We start from the raw sequence: 21,759 nt of genomic DNA, 5'->3' as shown, positions 1-21,759 counted from the left end.
TTTTGTATTCTGGGTTCAGTGCTATCTCCCCATTGCCTGGCACACAGTGTGTTCATGTTAAGTAAAACTTTTGAAATTCCTCTTTCAAAATTAATATCCACTTTGCCTACACTATAAGGCTGTTACAAGGAACAAGAGTGCTTTAAAAGTTTTATAATTAGACCAATAAAAAGCACTGATTGCTCATGAATTTCTTACCATCATAATCAAGGATTTCACAGAAATAAGTAATACTGAGCAAGAAAAAATTATCTCTGGATCCAATTCAGAGTCACATGTACAAATACTAGTCTTGAGAAATGGGGTGGGCTGTAGAAAATCCTGGGCTCTAGAACACTCAGAAAAGTGCATAGAGTTGTTCTGAAAACGAACAATCCCAACATATGCATGTTGAATGGTTTTAACAACTTGGGGAACATCCTAGAATTTCTTGATAATATTTTTAGCTGAAAAAAGTAAATTGCATGCACCTACACAGGAAAAGATTTGTTATAAATTGAGCAGGCACCGGTTCTGAACTAAAGGCTAGCATTCACATATGAAGTTTTGATATACAAATAAGGGGGTCTGAGACTTGTATATCTGGACAAGTTGTTTTCACATATAAAAATCAGACAAGTATTTTTATAAATGGGAAACCATAGCATATTTATGTGCACACAATAAAAGAGGAAGAAGGAGGAGGCAAATCAGAGGTGAAGTCATAGAAGAGGAAAAAAGATAAAAGAAAATTAAAAACTAAAACTAAAAATAAAAATAAAGAAATAAAAATCCAAGAAAGAAAACCGATGGTGTATTCACAATGTTGAACTTACACATAAGAAGTTTCAAAAGAGACCTGAAGACAGTCATCATTTCAGTCAGCTTCACCTGACTGAACTACCAATCTAATTCTATCAAAAGGTGATGTTTTATTTTATTCTTCATTATGGGTGTGAATCATGTACTAGGACACTGAAGAAATTCTTTGCAGGAAATTTTCTTTGCAGGCAAGATTTGATAATTTGTTCAAAAGGCTAAGGTAGGAAAATTATAATTACTGGGATCAAATAGCTCAAGGAAACATACTAGAACAAAATATCACAATAGGTTCGAGGGTTTTGCTTGAGTGAGGACTTGTGTTTATTTTGATTTTTAGTCCGATTTATTTAGTTTTTACATTCTTTTTAGTGACCAAATATTTCTGCTTTAATTCAAAAACTTTTTTTGATGAGAAAGATTAGGTTTTATACACTTCTTAGGGGTAGGCTGACTTCAGACAACTTTTGTTGTTAATAGAGTGGCACAGTGTTTATTAGCCATGAAAAAGAAACAGAATACCCCAAAGTGAGAAGGGGCAAACAGAAAATAATGCTGCCATTTAATTTAAGGAAAAGATAAAGGATATTGAAAAATATTTACACGGAAAGAATGGAAAGAGTATAGGTGGTTTCCTAGGTATATAGGCAGAGAAACAGCCTTAGCTTAAAGTGCTATGACAGAATATAATACACTGAGTGGCTTTAACAACAAACACTTATTTCTCATAGGTCTGGAGGCTAGAGATTTAAGATCAAGTTGTCATCAAGTCCTGTGTTTGGTGAAAACCATCTTCCTGGTTTGCACATGGCCATCTCTTCCTTGTGTCCTCAAATGGCTGAGAGCAGAAAGGAACAGCTCTTATGTCTCCTTTTATAAGGACACTAATCTCATTTTGAGGGCTCCATCTTCATGACCTGGGTACCTCCCCAATGTCCCACCTCCTAATACCATTCCATCTGGGTTAAGGTTTTGGAGTATGAATTCTGTAGGGAAGCTGGCATATCCATAGCATCCCTCCCTTTGCCCCAACCCCCATTCATGTCCTTTTCACATGCAAAGTACATTCCATTCCAACAGCACCTACTCTAAGGTCTAAACCAGGTATAAGGGATGATTGAGATACAATTCCTCTCCAGCTATAAACCTAGAAACCAAACAATTTATGTGCTTCCTAAATACAGGTAGGACAAGCAAAAGATAGACATTCTCATTTCAAATGGGAGAAATAGGAGAGAAGGAAGGGGAGATGTTTCCTAAGGAAGTCCAAAACCCAGAAAGAAAACTCCCATGAGATCTTAAGGTTTGAGACTAATTCTCTTTGGCTCAATGATCTACTCTTCAGGCCCTCTGGAGAAGGAACACTAGCCCTACGGCTCCATGACTGCTGACCACACTGTGCATGGCTCTTTTGGGCTCTCCTTGCATCCTTCAGGGCTCTACCAGGATAGGCCATTCTCGTGGCTTCTGTTGGAGTTCCCATGCCCTGCTGAAACCTGGGTTGTGGCCTTGGTAATCTCCAGATGGACTTTGGGGCCATCCTTGTCTTTTCTTAAAGAATAGCACAAGTTCCAAGTAAAATAGCTCTTCTATCTTGCAAAATCTAAGAAGTCTAACAAGTTTCTTTCATTTTACCCCATTTCTTTCCTCTTCACTTCAAACTGGCAGCTTTTCTGCCTGGGTTACTGGTTAAGTCCCACATTAATCTCCTTATTAACTGTTTGCTGGGTCACACACTTAGTGCTGCTTCCAAACATGCTTTCTCAGTTTTTGCGATGTAGATAGGCTAAGATTTTTTTCCAAATATTTAAGCTCTGGTTTCTTTTTTCTTAACAATTCCATCTTCAATTCATCTTTCTCTTCTTGGATTTTACTATAAGCAGTCAGGAAGAGACAAGCTACTCCTTCAGCATTTTGTTTAGAAACATTCTCAGCTAAACATTCACCTTTATCACTCTTAACTTCTTCCTTCTACCAAATACTAGAACATGAAAGTAGTTCAGCCATGATATTTTCCACTTTATAACAAAGATAGTCTTTACTTCATGGTCCAATAACATGACATTTTCCACACTTCTGTCTGAGACCTCATGTCCATGCTTCTACCAACATTCTATACATGATTATTTATCCATTATTGAAGAAAATAGAAGCTTTACCTTTTTCCTGCTCCTCCCTACCCNCTCCTCCTCCTCCCCCTCCCCCTCCTCCTTCTTCTTCTTCTTCGTCTTCTTCTTCTTCTTCCTCCTCTTCCTCTTCCTCTTCTCCACCAGAATCACCTTAAAAATCCCTTCCTGGCAATGTTGTTTTATTTTAGCATACACCTAACACCCTCAGCATTTACTCATCTGGTTCAGAAACCACTTCCACATTTTTAGACATTTGTTACACCAGCAGCATACTTCTCAAGGCTAATTTCTGTCTTAGTCACTTCAGGCTACTATAACACAATACCACAGACTGGGTGGTTTAAATAACAAACATTTATTTCTCACAGTTGTGAAGGAGAGAAAATCCAATAACAAGGTGCTACAAGGTCTAATATCTGGTAAAACCCTGCTTTCTGGTTTGCAGATACCTTTATAACCCTTTATGACCACCTCCTTATATCCTCTTATGGCCAAGTGCAGAGAGATAGGAAGCAAGCTACTTTTAAGGGCATTAACCCCATCATGAGGCTTCCACTCTCATGAATTAATAATCTCCCAAAGGTCTCACTTCCTAATACCCCTCCTCTGGGTTAAGTTTTCATCATATAAATTATATGTGTGGGGGTGGGGGAAGGGAGACAGACCCAAACAGGTAGTTCATAACAGAAGCCAAATTCTGTCTACATCACTTTCCAGGAGAGTTGACCTTGCTCAAGTTCTGTTTATGTATCATTCAAACATTCTCATATTTATGATATGAGACAAGAAATGTTAAATGCTTACTCTTTTCTATGGAAGATACCTGAGACACTAATTATATTAATTTATTACAATGATGATTTTCAATCCTGCCTATACATTGAAATCCTCTGTGGTACAACTTTAAAAGCATAACTCTAAACTTATTAATTATACTTTCTTAGGATTAAGCATATTTATATACCTTTTTTCAAAGTTTCATGAGAAATTATGATTCAGCAGAGATGTTAACAAAATAGTAAACCAGTAGAATAAAGATTCCTCATCAAGAAGTGTATATGCATGATTTCACTAATTTGTTTTTGTTTTCGGTCTCATTGAGGTATAATAGATAAATAAAGTTATAAGATATTTAAAGTATACAACGTGATGGTTTGATACACACACACATAGTAAAAGTATTCCTTCTTTTGAATTAGCTTATACATTCATCACTTTACTTGGACCCCCAGGAGTGGTGCTGTGGGAGGGTGTTCCCTATGCTGTACTTCCTTCACCCCATCACTGAGCAGGGATTTGGTGCTGGGATCGGCCATGTTCACTTCCCTTTAGGAAGGAATTCTTATCAGTTTTGCTTCCAGGACTGACTAATGTGCTTAAATTTAGCATGTGTGTGTTTGAGAACATTTATGTTCTACTCTTTCAGCATATTTCAATTATAATATCATCAACTGCAGTCACCATGTTATATATTAGATCTTCAGACCTTAGTTATCTTATAACTGAAAGTTTGACCCGTTTACCAACCCTGCTCTAAGCCCTGGCTACTATGGTTCTATTCTGTTTCTCTCAGTTCAACTTTTTATTATTTTTACTATTAGTAGTAGTACTACTAATTTTAGTATTCACATATAGGCAATATCATGCAGTATTTGTCTTTCTCTGTCTGCCTTTTTTCACTTATCATAATGCCCTCCAGGTCCATCTTTGTTGTTGTAAGTATCAGGATTTTCTTCTTTTTCAGAGCTGAATTCTATTGTATGTATATATATATGGACATACAGCCATACTTCATTTTATTGTGTTCTGTACAAGTGTATTGGTGCTATTTTTCCAACAGCAGTTATTCCCTTAGGTGTTTATCTGTCACCTTTTGGTAATTCTTTTAATATTTCAAAGTTTTAATTGTTTTTATATTTGTTATGGTGATCTGTGATTAGTGATCTTTTGTGGGGAACCAGAAACCATGCCCATCTAAGACAGAAAACAATTGCCAAAAAAAAAAAAAAATGTGTGTGTCCTGAACACTCCACTGGTGGGCTATCTCTCTCCCTCTCTTTGGCTCTCCCTATTTCCCGAGACACAATGATATTGAAATTAGGCCAATTGATAATCCTACAATGGCCTCTATATGTTCAAGTGAAAGGACAGGAAGAGTTACATATCGCTCACTTTAAATCAAAAGCTGGACAGGATTAAGCTCAGTGAGGAAGACATGTCGAAACCTTGCCTCTAGCACTAAACAGTTAACCATGTTGTGACTGCAAAGGAGAAGTTCTTGAAGGAAATTAAAAGTGCCACTCCAATGAACACTTGAATGAGAAAGCAAAACTGCCCTACTGCTGATACAGAGAAAGTTTGAGTAATCTGGATAGAAGATCAAACCAGCCACAACATTCCTTTAAGTTGAAGCCTAATCAGAGCATAGCCCTAACTCTTCACTTCCATGAAGACTGAGAGGTGAAGAAGCTACAGAAGAAAAGTTTGAAGCCAGCAGAGATTGGTTCATGAGGTTTAAGGAAATAAGGCATCTTCATAACATAAAGTGCAAGATCAAGCAGCAGGTGTTGATGTAGAAGCTGCAGCAAGTCCTCCAGAAGATCTAGCTGAGATATGTTATGAAAGTGGCTACACTAAATAACAGAATTTCGTGGGGATGGACTGACTTTCTATTGGAAGCAGATTCCACCTAGGATTTTCATAGCTAGAGAGGAGAAGTCAATGCCTGATTTCAAAGCTTTGAAGGACAGTCTGGGTCTTGTTGAGGGCTAATACAGCTGGTAACTTGACGTTGAAGCCAATGCTTAGTTACAGTTCTGAAAATCCTAGGGCCCTTAAGAATTATGCTAAAATTGCTCTGCCTGTGCTCTACAAGTGGAATGATAAAGGCTGGCTGATGGCACAACTGTTTACAGTATAGTTTACTAAATATTTTAAGCCTGCTCTTGAAACTCACTGCTCAGAAAAAGAGAATATTTTGGGGGCACCTGGGTGGCTCAGTCAGTTAAGTGTCTGACTTCAGCTCAGGTTATGATCTCGTGGTCAGTGAGTTTGAACCCCGCGTTGGGTTCTGTGCTGACAGCTCAGAGCCTGGAGCCTGCTTCGGATTCTGTGTCTCCCTCTCTCTGCCCCTCTTCCACTCACTCTCTGTCTGATTCTGTCTCCCAAAAATAAATAAATGTTAAAAAAATTTTTTTAAGATTCCTTTCACAAGATTACTGTTCAATGACAGTACATCTGGTCACCCAATAGCTCTGATGGGGATGTACAACGATATTTATGTTATTTTCATGCCTACTTACAACAGCATCCATTCTTCAGCCCATGGACCAAGGAGTTGTTTTGACCTTCAAGTCTTATTATTTAAGAAATATATTTTGTAAAACTATAGCTGCCATAGTGATTACTCTGAGGTATCTGAATAAAGTCTATTGAAAACCTCTGGAAAGGAGTAACCATTCTAGATGTTATTAAGAACATTTGTGATTCAGGGAAGGAGGTCAAGATATCAACATGAAGATAAATTTAGAAATTGATTTCAGCCCTCATGGAGGACTTTGAGGGGTTACAGACTTTAATGAAGGAAATACTGCAGATATGGTAGAAATAGGAAGAAACTAGAGGCTAGGAGTGTGACTGAATTATTGCATCTCATGATCAAACTGGAACAGATGAGTCACTTCCCTTGGATAAGAAAATAAATTGAATTCTTGAGATGGAATCTACTCCTGGTGAAGTTGCTGTGAAGGTTGTTGAAATGACAAAGCAATATTTATAATGTTATAGAAACTTAGTTGATAAAGAAGCAACAGGTTTGAGAAGATTGAGTCAAACTTTGAAAGAAGTTTTACTTTGAGTAAAATGTATCAAACAGCACCATTTACTACAGAGAAATCGTTTTGTGAAAGGAAAAGTCATCATGGCAAACTTCACTGTCTTATTTTAAGCATCGCCATGGCCTCCTGAACCTTCAGTAACCACCACCCTAATCAGTCAGCAGCCATCAACATCAAGGCAAAACACTCCACCAGAATGTTCCATGTATGGTTGAGAAGAATGTGTATTCTGCTGTTGTTGTATGGAATGTTCTATAATATGTCTGCTAGGTCTATCTGGTCTAACTCATAGTATTAGTCTAATATTTCCTTTTAGATTTTTTATTCTGGATGATCTATCTATTGCTGAAAGGGAAGTACTAAAGTCCTTTGTTATTTAATATTTTGATCCAAATCTATTGATAGTTGCTTTATATATTTTGGTCCTTCTATGTTGGATGCATTAATACTAATGTTATATCTTCTTGAAGAATTAATCATTTTATATAATAATTTTCTTTGTCTCTTGTTATAGTCTTAGGTTCAAATTCTATTTTGTATGATAGAAGTACAGCTACTCTTCATTCTTTTAGGTTTCATTTACATGTAATATTTTCCCCTCTACATTTCCTTTCAGTCAATGTGTGTCCTTAAAGTGGTGAGCTGCATTTAGGCAGCATATAGTTGGGTTTTGTTTTTCTACCTTTTGAGACACTCTCTGTCTTTTGATGGGATGATTTAGCCCATTTACATTTAAAGTAACTATTGATACATTGACTATTGCTATTTTGATAATTGTGTTCCGGCTGTTTGTAATTTCTTTGTTTCTTTCTTCCTTCGTGTTCTTTTCCACTGTGATTTGATGATTTCCTGTAGGTGTATGGTTTGATCCCTTTCTCTCCATCCTTTTGCATCCTTTTGCTTTGTGGTTACCATGAGGCTTACATAAAACATCTTTAAACAGTCTACTTTTAGCTGATAACAGCTTAGCTTCAAACACATAGAAAAGCTCTACATTTTACACTTTCTTCCCGAACATTTTATTTTTGATGTTACAATTCACATTTTTAACATTGTGCCTCCATTAACAAATGATTATAGTTATCTTTTTTAATACATTTGTCTTTTGACTCTTATTTGCGAGTTGTAAGTGACTTACCTCCCACCATCACAACTTTGGAGTATTCTGAAACTGACTATAACATTCCTATCCTTATACTTTGATATGTTTTTCTGTTACTAATTATTGTTCTTTCATATCGATTTAAAGAACTTTCTTTTAACATTTTTTGCAAGGCAAGTCTAGTAGTGATGAAGTCCTTCTGCTTTTGTGTGTCAGGAAAACTCTTTAAATTTGCAGGTAGAGTACTCTTGGTTGACAATATTTTTCCTTCAGCACTTTGAATACATCATCCTACCCCGTTCTCATCTGCAAAGGTCCTAACGAAATAATTTGCATGTAGTTTCATGGGGATTCCCTTGTATGTAACAAAGTTTTTTATGTTTTCTTTTTGTTTTTTTTTGGTTTTTCTTTTTGTTTTTGTTGCTTTTAAGATTCCCACCATGTTTGTAACTTGTGAAAATGTAATTATAACATGTCTCAGTGTGGTTATGTTTGGGTTCATCTTATGTGAACCTCTGGGCTTCCTCGATTTGGATGTCTGTTTCTTTCTTCAGGGTGAGAATTTTTTCAGCCACTATATCTTTGGGTCTCTCTTCTCTTTATGAGACACTTACCCTGTGCATATTGGACCTCTTAATGGTGCCCCATAATTTCTTTAAACTATCTTACTCTTTTCAATTTTTTTTCTTTTTACTCCTCTGATTGGATGATTTCCACTGACCTATCTTTGAATTAATTAATTTTTCTTCCAGTTGATCTCATCTGTTACTGAAACAGTCTATTAAATATTTTATATTTAAATAATAATATTTAAAATATTCAATATTTAATAATTAAATGTGGAACTTTTTGCACATTAGATAAAATAGCTTCTCCCAGTCTTGGCAGAGGGGGGTGTCTTGTAGGTGAACCTCATCAATTAGTCCAACCTAAGCTCCTGGGTGCCTCTCAAATCTTTCTGATTATCCAACATGTCTTTCTTGTTCTTATTGGCTCCTGGTAGCTTAAGGTGTGCCAAGACCCGCTTCAAAGAGGAGAATCAGAGAAAGTAGTATCTAGATTTGGGCTGGTTAGGAGCCAGACATTTAGACAGCTTTTGGAAATGTATTTAGTTAAACTCCTTCCAGGGAGAAACTGAGAGATGGGCATTTTTGTCTGTTTTCTCTCCACTGGACCCAAGTGGAGATCCCTTTGGATCTTTGGGGTTGAGCAGGGAAGGGTGTTTTTGCCCCTATTAAGAACTGCTTCTAGGGCACCTGGGTGGCTCAGTCAGTTAAACATCTGACTCTTGATTTCAGCTCAGGTCATGATCTCATGATTTGTGAGATCAAGCCCCACATGGGGCTCTATGCTGACAGCACAGAGCCTACTTGGGATTCTCTCTCTTCCTCTCCCCCCCCTCAAAAAAAAGGAAAGAAAGAAAGAAAAGAAACTTAAGAGCTTTTTTGTTTGCTACCATTCTGTGGGACTCAAGAATACAATTTCTATTAGCTATCAGAGACTATAATTCAGGGGCTGGTCTCGAGTGGCAGCTGCAAAAGCTGGGGCGGCAGATGTGTATGGAAGCTTCTTCCAGGGAGATACTGGGAACTTGATAGTTGGAGCTGGCTGAAAAAAGTGGGAGAGGTGTCCACCAGCTTCCTGATCTCTGGGGAGGATAACGGCCAGCCCCTAAATATCTGCTCGAGTTAAAAGCCTGATTCTCAGGCAGCAGCTTGTAAAGTAAACAGATAAACCCCTTGATGCTTGATTTTGCCTGCTCCCTCTGCACTCAGCCTTGGGGGAAGCCCCTGGGAGAGCTGGCATGCCCATGAAGTATGGCTCCTTGGTTTGCTACCATCTTGCAGATCTTGTGGACACAAGCAAGCTTGGATTTTGGATCTAAATGTTTTGGGGCCCATTGCTACAGTGAGGGTCTTGAAAGTTGGAGCACGATGCACTCACTTCTGCAACAAGTATACTAAAAGTCGGAGCATGAGATGTGCAGTTCAAACCCTTAGTCCCTGGGGAGAAGCTGAGAGTTGGGGGTTTTCTCCCAGTTCTTTTTTTTTTATTTCTAGGAGAGAGAGAGAGAGAGAGAAAGAGACAGCGTGAGCAGAGGAGGGTCAGAGAGAGGGAGTCACAGACTGAAACAGGCTCCAGGCTCTGAGCTGGCAGTCAGCACAGAGCCCGACGCGGGGCTCGAACCCACGAACCGCGAGATCATGACCTAAGCGAAAGTCGGACGCTTAACCGACTAAGCCACCCAGGTGCCCCGGTTTTCTCCCAGTTCTGGGGCATTTTGCTGATAGTGAGGTTTATGATGAGAATGAGTCTCCGTTTTTCCTATCCAACTTGATGTAGGTGGTTTCTCATCTTCTTGGTTCGTAGGAGTTGTTCAGTTTGTTTCTGGGTCTCTTTCAGAGGGACTTGCTCCATGTGTAGCTGCATATTTGTCCTGTCAGTAGGAGAAGGGGAGCTTGGAGGCCTCCTCTGTTACCATCTTCATGAGCTACGAGTAACTTTTATTTTTATAAAGCATTTGTTCTAAACTCCCAAGATCTTAATCGTGTAAATCATATGGATTAATATTGGAGGGTAGACATAGAACTTTAGAGTTCGTGGAATGGAAAATATATGTTATTCCTACAAAACCAAGGTTCTTACAAGCTATTTTTAATATATTCAGACATAATTTAGGAAATGTTTATTGCACTTTCCATATGTTTGCATTTTAGGAGTAAAAGTGACTCTGTGTTAAATCATATAATTTATGGATGTGTCTGTGCTTGCTCCTAGAGGCAAGAGGCAAATGAATAAACAGGATTACAATATAGCAAGCAAACTAGGTTTTCTTTTTATGTGCATTTCCTGGAGAAAGAGGTCAGGCTGATAAGTGCCCTCTATTCTCACTTATACTTTACACAATTCTTTATTTTTTAGGCCAGGCACTATTCTCACTTTTTTTTTTCATATGTGTTTCTTTTTATTTGTTTATTTATTCAGTACTTTTGGCTTTATTTCCAGTGTAAGAATAGAGAGCAAACCTTATTGACTTTAGAATCTTATTTAAAATCATGACAAATGTCCATGTTGAAAAATGTGCAGATTTACTTAGAATTCAGTATATGAGACTTTTCTTTAATATTGGACAAGGAAAAACATGCTTAACTAATACATCTTCAAAAATGTATAATAGACAGATGAGGGAATTTGTTTTGGCCAAGTAGTGGAAAGTGACTTTGTAATTTTCAAGTTTGAATGGCATAATTCATTTTTCTTTGATAAAATGTGATCTTTTACCACACTGTTTTGGTCTACAATTGCAAATACATATAACTTACTAAAACAAAGGAGTTGCAAAATAAATGCTTTTTTCCCCCACAAATGCTTAAACTATCATCATCTGCTTGGCATGTTGCTGGACTTCAAGGATATATCAATGAAAAGAAGACCAACATGGTTAACTCATATCCTTGTGGAGCGTATATGGCATTGGAAGAGACAAGGACTAAGACAATAAGCAAGAAAATGCAACATTTACAAGCTAACAATTCATGTAGACAATAAAATAAATGGGATTCTAAGACACAAATAATAAAGGAGCTCTCTAAGAGGGTTCTATTTTAGATTAAATGGACAGAAAACTCCTCCCTGAGGATATAGATGCTGAAATGGGATGATAGGAAGATGCTAGCCTCATAATAAGCTGATGTAAGTACAACAATGTGAGTCAAGAAGGGCTAGGACTATTCAATGAATGTAATAATAAAAAACCAAAAAGGCCAGTGTGTTTGGAGTACAGAAAGGCAGGGAGGTTGGGTCTTTAGTAAAGTTTTTAAAAGTGGATAGGATTACAAGGTATAGAATGTTGGTTTTATTTTAAGAGCAAAGCAAAGGCATTGGGTGACTTTGCGGAAACATCCAAATCAAGAGAGTGTGATGACTAGGTTTTCTTTTCCAAACCATCACTCTGGCTGCTGTGTGGACAATGGGTTGGAGGGTATAAAGGTGGCAGCACAGGGGTAGTCAGGAACCTCCTGTGGCATCTTGGTGGAAGAGGAAGACCTTAGCCCAAAGTGAGTTGCAGTGCGAATTGATAATAGTTCATACATCTAAGGTCTATTCTGGAGACAAACTCCCAGACCCAGCTGGTAGAATATATATGAAGGTTTGGGATAAGAGAGGAATCAAGGAAGATTACTATCTTTCTGGCTGAAGCAACTGGAGAGAGAGTTGTAACAGATAGAAAGACCGGGAGAAGCACTTGCTTAGTCAGAGGCGTGTTAGAAAGTTCCAGTGTGGAGCACCTGGATGGCTCAGTCATTTAAGTGTTCGACTTCAGCACAGGTCATGATCTCATGGTTTGTGGGTTCGAGCCCCATATCGGGCTCTGTGCTGACAGCTAGCTCAGAGCCTGGAGCCTGTTTCAGATTCTGTGTCTCACTCTCTCTCTGTCCCTCCCTTACTCACACTCTGTCTCTCTCTGTCTCAAAAATAAATAAACGTTTAAAAATTAAAAAAAAAAGTTCCAGTGTGTTCATGTTAACAGCTGAGAAACNGGCTCTGTGCTGACAGCTAGCTCAGAGCCTGGAGCCTGTTTCAGATTCTGTGTCTCCCTCTCTCTCTGTCCCTCCCTTACTCACACTCTGTCTCTCTCTGTCTCAAAAATAAATAAACGTTTAAAAATTTAAAAAAAAGTTCCAGTGTGTTCATGTTAACAGCTGAGAAAACTATCCAAATCCAACTGTGGATATTTAACAGGAAATTTAAAAAACCTGAATACTAAGATCAGATGAGTCTGAATTGGGAACATGAATTTGGGTTTCTTAGCATATAGGTGATATTTTAAAGCATTGGAATGGATGTGGTACTGCTAGGGGAGAATATAGGTCGGAAAGGAAAGGGGACCCAGATGCTTCCATGTGAGGTTTAGTTTGAAGGAGAGAAGTCAGCAGAAGAAACCAACACAGAGCAACCAGAGAAGGAAGAGACAGGAAGCATGTGAGGCTGCACTACAATAACTAACAGAAGGTTACTGCCTGCTAAAATCAAAGCATGATATCTCACATGATCTTTTCAAGTTGGCTCATGGATTACACTAAAATCAAGGCTGACATAACAGCTACTATTTAAAATGTTGCCTATCACTATGGCACAAAGGAAGGGTCACTATGAACAGATGTGAATAGACAATTAAATGTTTGGGGGCAACAATGAGAGATGTCACTTCTACTCCAATCTCACCAGCCAAAGCTAGTTGCGTATCCCGAAATAGTACATGGAGGTCAGGAGGAACTAGCTTTTGTATGAGGAAATATTCTGTGAACCATACCAATGTTTCCAACAGTCGTGTTTGATGCCTCGTTCTTTCTAAAACAGATAAGCAATGCAAAATTCCGGCCAATCACAGCATAACGTTCAAAGTGCAGGTCTTGGGTGTTTTATGGTAGTGGTTAGGCTGCATTAGGTGTAGACGTAGATCCTTCTCCTCTAGAGCTCTATGAAGCACATGCTACGTCTGTGCACCAGTGGAGAACGAAGTAGATAATCTCACAAAAAATTCTCATTTGGAACAATGACCATTACGATTCCTTTACAAATTTTGCGATAGTTCTCCCCGAGAAGGAAACCTTCCTGATTATGGTCTGTTCCTGCTCCTCAAGAGGGACTTCCCAGTCCCCAGTTCTCCAAGTCTCTTTCCTTCCAGCATGAGAGCCCTACCTTCATCATCCTCTTTGGACATGCCTGAACTGAATGTTGGGTAATAGAAGACTCCTCTGTCTGCTTCTCACTCACAGTAATGTGAACTCAAGGGCGTTGCATTTTGAGTTTAAGCCCATGGTAATACTGGTATTACCAGTATTACCATGGGCTTAAACTGGTATTACTGGTATATACCAGTAGAGATACTGGTATCTCTTTGGTAATACTGATGGGGAAAAACTGTTGTAAGATGGCTAACAGGACTAATAAGAAAACACCTGTCCCTGATTAATGAGGAATGCGGAAGTAACAGACTATAAATTGTTCCCTCTGTTAATGTTCTGGGCTCAGACCTCTGGAGAACGATCTCCTCTGAGTCACCGGTGTAAAATAAATCTCCTGCTTTCCAAGATCTCCAAGTGCCGCTTGGTTCTCCTGATGGATGATCCAGACCAGATGCCATAACAGTACCATCACTTCACAAACCTAACCCCTTACCTTTTTTATTTCATGGAGATCCATGTGCCAATAAGACAGGCTCCACTCTCCCAGTTCACTCCAGCCATTTTGAATCTATCAAGATCCTTGAGGAAAGTCAAACCTTTAGTTTAGTTTAATTCCTGGGGTAGTTTTGCTCAAAAATTATTTGCAAGGGCCATCCTGGCCCTCATGAAACCTGGAAAAGCAGACATCACCACTTATCATCTGCATATAGTGGACATTTTAAATATCTTAAAACTACTTACAAATAATTTACAAAACTAAGAGTAAAGGGATAGGGAAACCTTTTTTTTAAAAAACAACTTCATGAAAAATGTTAATAAGAATTTAAACAAAGCAAACCCATGTTTTTATTCCATAATTTCCTGGTGGTAAAGCAAAGGTATATATACCTGACATAGGCAATGCTCTTTGAATGCAATTCACATGAATGAACCTGGAGCACACTAGTTTTGAAAATACTGAGTCTTGATTTCAAATATTCAAATGGAGTCTAGCTTATCGTTACTTCTGGTTCAACTTCATGGTCTTGAGTCATCAAAATACAATGCTGTTGAACATTTAAAAGCTCATAATGCTGTTGAAGACATGTTAACCATCATTGTTGGTCTATAATTACAAATATTTTCAATTTTAGCTTTATAAATACCATATGGAATGATCTGGAACTATATTTTTAAATTTCCATAGAATAAATTTTTTCCAATTAACATTTTATATATATCTGCTATATTATTTAGGGTTTGACCAGAGAAAAGAGAACCAGTAGAAGATTATATATATATATTTCCAACCCCCCCATATGTGTGTGTAATAGAANTATGAATTAAATTATAAATATACTTTTATATGTATAAAATTATATATAAATTAAAGTATATGTATACTTTTATATGTATAAAATTATATATGTATATATACATATATGTGTGCACACACACACATATACACACATATATACACATGCATGTGAGAGATAGAGACTTATTTTAAGAAATTTGTTTTTGCAACTAAAGAAATGGCTTGATGAGACCAAACTTTGTAGAGCTGGCTGTCAGGAAGGGCAGGCTGGAAAGTCTAGTCTGGCAGAAGCTGACACTGTGCTGATTTCCTCTTCCTGTAGAGACTTCACTTTGGCTCTTAAGCCCATTCAACTAATTGGAAGAGGCCACCCAGATTACCGAGGATAATCTCTTGTGTGTAAAGTCAAGGGATGGCGAATGCTAATCATATCTCCAAAATACCTTGACAGCAATACGTAGATAAATGTTTGATTGAAAAACTGCCTGGCCAAATTGACACAAAAAATGAACCATCACACTTGTCTTTAGCCCTTGTCCACTTATGAGTCTTATTAAGTAAATTTTGATGCATGAACAACATAAAAATCAAAGGAAGCACTGACACGTGACAGTACAGATTCGTGTCACAAAATAGTTTGTGATAAAATTCTTCCTGCTGAATAACTAACTGGATGAGAATGTCATATAGCTCTTTCCTTTTTAGAAATATATTGTCCACTCATTGCTTCTTGATTTTGAGGAGATCCAACTGGGATATTTTCACCTGATGATATATAGTCTGAAATTTCTCCTACATAATTAATTTTTTCATTATAATTAGTATCTAAAGTGCTGCTATCTCTCTCTATGCATTTTGATTTATATAATAATTGTGATTATCATTCCTTTTACCATTTTGGCAAGAAAAAAGTTTTTTAATCTGAATTAATAAATGAATTATTGAAGAATTTATCAAATTCTTTAAAGAAATCTTCATTCTTTAATGAAGAATTCATTTTAAAAAAAGACTACAAAGATCATGTCTCCAGACTTATGTTATAACTTTTTAAAAGATACTGAAATATTTTGGACAACCCAATTAAAACACTGAAATATGATGTAATATTGATAATTTATTTTACCATTACATCATTCTAGGTGATTCAATTTTCTTCTTGTCTTCTTTTAGGATAGTTGGGAATAATTCATGAGTAATGATAAAATAATTTCTAAGATGATGAGAAGCAAAATATGCCAAGATAAAAGTAACATAAGATTACTAAAATCCTATAATTTACCTTTCATATATAAAAGTGTCCAATGGAGCCATATTAAGGATAATTCCTACAACTTAAAGTCGACTAATTATAGATGTCCATTACATCCGCAAAATACTTTCATGTTTTTATTGGAAACAAGAAATGTTACATTTTATGTTAAATATAAAGTAATTTTTATCTTTTATGTTTATAAGATCACGACAATGGAATTAAATTCATAGAATATCTGTCCTTATAGAGAATTAAACTACTCAAAAAGGAAACTCAAAGTCAAAATTTCTGTTAAAAGCATGGTATAGAGAAGGTTATAATTTGTTGTTGTTGTTTTTATTAGGACAGCAAAGTCAACAAATCCATTTATACAATTAGATCATTAGATGATGAACATACTGACACACTCACCAACCAACTGAAAAACTTAAATTTACCAACACCCCAGAAGCTCCTCTCTTACCCCTTCCAGTTACTGTTCCTTCTCTTGAGTTGCATCAGCATAGATGAGTCTTGCTTGGTTATGAAATTATCGTAAACTAAATAATACAGCATGAATTCTTCTTTGCCTTTTTAAAAAAATGTTTTTTATTTATTTCTGAGAGAGAGAGAGACAGCATGAACAGGGGAGGGTCAGAGAGAGAGGGAGACACAGAATCTGAAACAGGCTCCAGGCTCTGAGCTGGCTGTCAGCACAGAGCCCAACACAGGGCTCAAACCCACGAACCGTGAGATCATGACCTGTGCTGAAGTCGGACACTTAACCGACTGAGCCACCCAGGTGCTCCTTCTTTGCCTTTTTTTGGATCAACATTATTTTGAGGGAAACATTGATCTGGATACAGTTTGTACATTCTATTTTTTATAGTTCTCCTCTATGAATATAATAGTGCATTCATCCATTCTTATGATGATATTGGTAATATGGATAGTTTTCTTTTTCTCTGCTACCATAGCATTGCTATGAGCATTTTCCAAGTCTTTTGATGAATGTATGAAGCTATTTTTGCTGGTTTTATAATTAAGTGTGGTTTTATAATTTTAGTTGGTACTGCAAATTTTCAATGGCAGATGTAGCAAATTGCTATCAGCAGCATATGAGATTTCCTGTTAACATAAGTCCTTTCCAACACTTGGTATTGACAATATATTTTTAACCATGCCTGTATGTATATTTCTTATTACGTGTATGTGGTGCATCTTCTTAAAGAATGAGTAGATCTAACACTTTTCGTATGCATATTATTTCTTTGGATATCTTTGTGGAGGATATGTTCAAATTCTTGCTTATTCTCTGTGGGACTTTCTAACATTTCTATTGATTTGTAGAAATTCATATATATATAATATATATATACACACATATGTATATATACATACACACATATATGTATATATACATATATACATACATATGTATACATATATATGTATTTTGGGTACAAACCCTTTATCAGATATGTGTATTAAAAATATCTTCTATCACACTGAGACTTCCTTTTAATTTTTTAAAAGTTGTCTTCCTTGTATTCAAAGTTTTAAACCTAAGTATAATCCAATTTCTCAATTTTTACTTCCTAATTAATTCTTTTTGTTATCTATGAATGAAAACTGCACTTACTCCTATGATGTGAAACATCACCATAATGCTTTTGACTTGTTGCTTAAATGACAACTAAGTTTTACACCCTACAAATTAGAAGTATAAAGATAGTAGATCATTGCATATGTTCTACAATATTGCAGGTGACGAGTTTTACCAAGAGCATGGCATGGTGCATTCCAGCCTTCAATGGTGTGTCACTGTTACCCTCTGGGAGGTCTCTAGGATGAGGTACTCTCAGTCTGTTGTGGCTGCTGCAGATACTATGAATGGGAATTCCTCTGTGGGTCTGAAGTGGTGAGGACATGCTACTGCAGCAGCAAAAATAATTCCATCTTAGATATTATGTACACAAAGGCGTATTCCTCACTCTCAATGTGTCTCTGGGTCTGCTGGGCTCTGCTCTATATTTTCTCATACCAGAACTCCGGCTTCAAAGACAACCAATGTTTGGAAAGTTGCTCATATTTAAAGTAGAAAGAGAGACAGAAGGCTCCTACATGGGCAATTAGAAGACCAGAGCTGTGGGACACCTAGGTGGGTCAGTTGGTTAAGCAGCCAACTTGGCTCAGGTCATGATTTCATAGCTGGTGATTTTGAGCCCCATATTGGGCTCTGTGCTGATGGCTCAGAGCCTGGAGCCTGCTTTGGATTGTTTGTCTCCCTCTCTCTCTCTCTGCTTCTCCCCTGCTTATTCTCTCTCTCTCTCTCTCAAAAATAAACATTAAAAATTTTTTAAAGAAAAAAGAACACCAGAATTACATTGGCACATGTGTTTCTGCTTTGGGCAGGATTAATCACATTCCCAACAGGGCATAATGGGGTTAGAAGATGAAATCCTGGTATATTCTAAGATGGTAAAGGTCAAGGTTGCTGATGGCTACCAGCAGGAGAACAGGCAAACACAGGGCTGCAATGAGGTACTCAAGGCAATACCTGACACCTAACAGGTTTCCAATGTAAGAAGTATCATTATCACTAAGCTTAAGTATTAAAACATAAATATATTCATAATTTTCTTAATAAATTTGAGGCATTAGAGAAAATGCAATTCTCACAAATAGCAATAATATTTTTTTCTAGCTATTTCTTGAGATGTAAATATGCTGGGAATGTTCTTTTCTTCTAATGTTTATTTACTATTTATTTTGAGCGTGAGAGAAAGAGCATGCAAGTGCATGAGCACAGGAGAGGCAGGAAGAGAGGGAGAGAGAATCCCAAGCAGGCTCCATGCTGTCAATGCAGAACACAGTCCTCAGTATGGTTCTGCCTGACAGATAGACAGACCTCGGGCCACCATCTGGCATTAACGGAGTCCCACCTCCTTCACGATAAGTTTGTACTAGCACATGATCTCATGCTCAATCCTTGGCCAGGAGCTGCTTGGACAAGTGGGTCCTTCTTGTGCACATGGTAGTGGACTGAGATGCTGAACTACCATTCATGCACACATATCAGAGAAGCACATGTCATTGCCCCCGAAACCAGCACGATCCTCTTCTGTCCTGAAGAATTCAGCCACTGATGTCACAGTTCACCAACTGGGTGATAAGCCTAAGAGTTGTATCTAAAGCTGCGCATCTAGTGTCTTTCACAGATGACCTTGAATCTATCCTTCAGTGTGCACTTCACCTGCTGCTTCAGGTTCAAAGCATTTTCATGGATTGTCTGGACTATTGCAAGAGCCCATTAACTTCCTCTGTATTTACCAACTTGAAAAATATTCTGTTAAACCTTCTGTCAAACAGGTCAGAAATACCGTAAGTTCTTTCAGGGGGAGCTTTCATTCTATGGATTATGTGTCAGTTAGTGCTGCTAATTCATTTCCTACATACTTTTTTAATTTTTTAACATTTATTCATTTTTGAGAGAAGAGACAGAGAGACAGACAGAGACAGACAGAGAGAGAGACAGAGTGCAAGTGAGGTTGGGGCAGAGAGAGAGAGAGCCAGAATCTAAGGCAGGGTCCAGGCTCTGAGCTGTCAGCCCAGAGCCCGATGCGGGACTCGAACCCATGAATGATGAGATCCTGATCAGAGCCAAAATCAGACGCTTAACTGACTGAGCCACCCGGTGCCCCTCCTATGTTTATTTTTTAACTTAAAGGTTTACATTACTGTAAACCTTCCTCTGGAATGACATTCTTTGTTTGCTTTTTTAAATTTAAAAAATTGTTTATTTTGAGAGAATGAGAGAGCACGAATGCAAGCAGAGGAGGGGTAGAGAGAGAGGGAGAGGGAGAAAAAATCTTAAGCAGGTTCCATGCTGCGAGCACAGCAAACAGATCAGGTCACCTTCATATCCGATCCTCAACCAGCCTCATTCCTTCCAAGTAAGTCAATAAGACATTACAGCCCCTTGGTCTATCATTCAATTTCCTTCATATTTATATTTGCTAGCTCTTTGTGGTTTCATCCCTCACCATTCATTAAATCTACCATATATTCTACCTGAGATCAGACTCTCATCTGTTCGAAAGCAAGAGGTTCCATAGATAAGTGAACAAGGCTGGCGACATACAATAGTGAGTGGCTGTGTGAAAGCATATCTCCATTTGTAGGATTCAAGTTCAATTTTGAAGAGCCTTTCCTCGTCAAACTGAACACATCTGCGAGCCAAATGTAGCACAGAGCTCTGGTCCCTACCAAATGACAGGCCGGCAGGTGCTGTGATCCCCAGAACGAACATTGTTCAGAATGAACAATGAAGGAACCAGAGGAACGGATAGGGAAAATGAATTCCAGGAACCAGTGGAAATGCTTGAGAACTAAGAAGTTAAATTTAGGCAGCCTTGATCTTGGAGATGAAGAAGGTGAGGCAGCCTGTGCAGAGCTGAGAGATCAGATGGCAGAAAAACTGAATAAAATTTACTCTTGAAGCATTGATAAAAATAAATATGATTTGAGACACCTGGGTGACTCCGTTGGTTGAGCCTCGGACTTCAGCTCAGGTCATGATCTCGAGGTTTATGAGTTCAAACCCAGCAACAGACTGTCTTCTGTCAGCATGGAGCTCATTTCAGATCCTCTGTTCACCTATCTCTGTGCCCCTCCCCTGCTCGTGCTCTCTGTCTCTCTCAAAAATGACCTGTGGCGTTGGCACCTTCACGCTTTACTTTGTCCTTCCCACCCCCCCAAAACCATGAAATAGCTGGTTTACAATACAAACAGGTCTATTCTAATCCATGCTGTCTCACCTTAAAAATATAAGAAAAATTTAAAGAGAACAAATCATCCAAAGAAACTGCCTGCCATATTAGTAACAAAACTTTCCTTAAACTGACTGATTTGAAACAGGCCAGGCCCTAGTCTTGGCCCTTGTCCCAAACACATTGTAAGGTAATCTGGTGATAACCCCAGAGAAACATCAACTAACAGACAATCAGCCAGCCAATTGACAAACAAAACTACATTAAAATATTGATAAATGGGTGAACAATATCGAGTATCCAAATGAAAATGTGTGAAAGGCTAAGGAATTTTTACTGTAAATATATATAAGGAGATAAAAGTCTTAACAATATAAACCAAAAAATCATCAAAAGATGTCTATTTTTAGATGCAACAATAAGGCAGCTGGGAAAACATGGTAGATGGAGTAGATGTATATGATTGGAAAAAAAGTTAGAAATTAGGGATAGCATTTTGTGAATCTCTATGGAAAACAACACCAAAGTGATGAAAGATAGAAAATAAAAATAGGTATTTATAGGCATAAAGTGTGCATATACATACGTCTAATAACTGAGTATCTAAGATGTATAACTGTTCATATAATGAAATCCAGAGAAAGGAAAAGCAATCAAATAGACGTGAAGAAAATATTTGAAAAATTAATGAAGAGTTATGAGTTATTGCTCAGGTTAGAAAGACCAAAGTCCACAAATGACCTGCTGGTGGGTGTGTCCAAGAAATGGAGCTAACCCATCACTAGGCAGAGGGAGATGTGGTGGGTGCAGTCGTCAGAGAAACAGATTGGATGTATTCAGAATAACCTCACTCCAGCTTCAAAAGACAGTGCTGATGGGAGGGGGGAGGAAGAAACAGAATTTT

Source organism: Crocuta crocuta, unplaced genomic scaffold, assembly GCF_008692635.1.
Source record: "Crocuta crocuta isolate KB4526 unplaced genomic scaffold, BGI_CrCroc_1.0 scaffold108, whole genome shotgun sequence".
Lineage (NCBI taxonomy): Eukaryota > Metazoa > Chordata > Mammalia > Carnivora > Hyaenidae > Crocuta > Crocuta crocuta.
The sequence above is the reverse complement of the archived record's forward strand: the minus strand, read 5'-3'. Positions refer to the sequence as shown.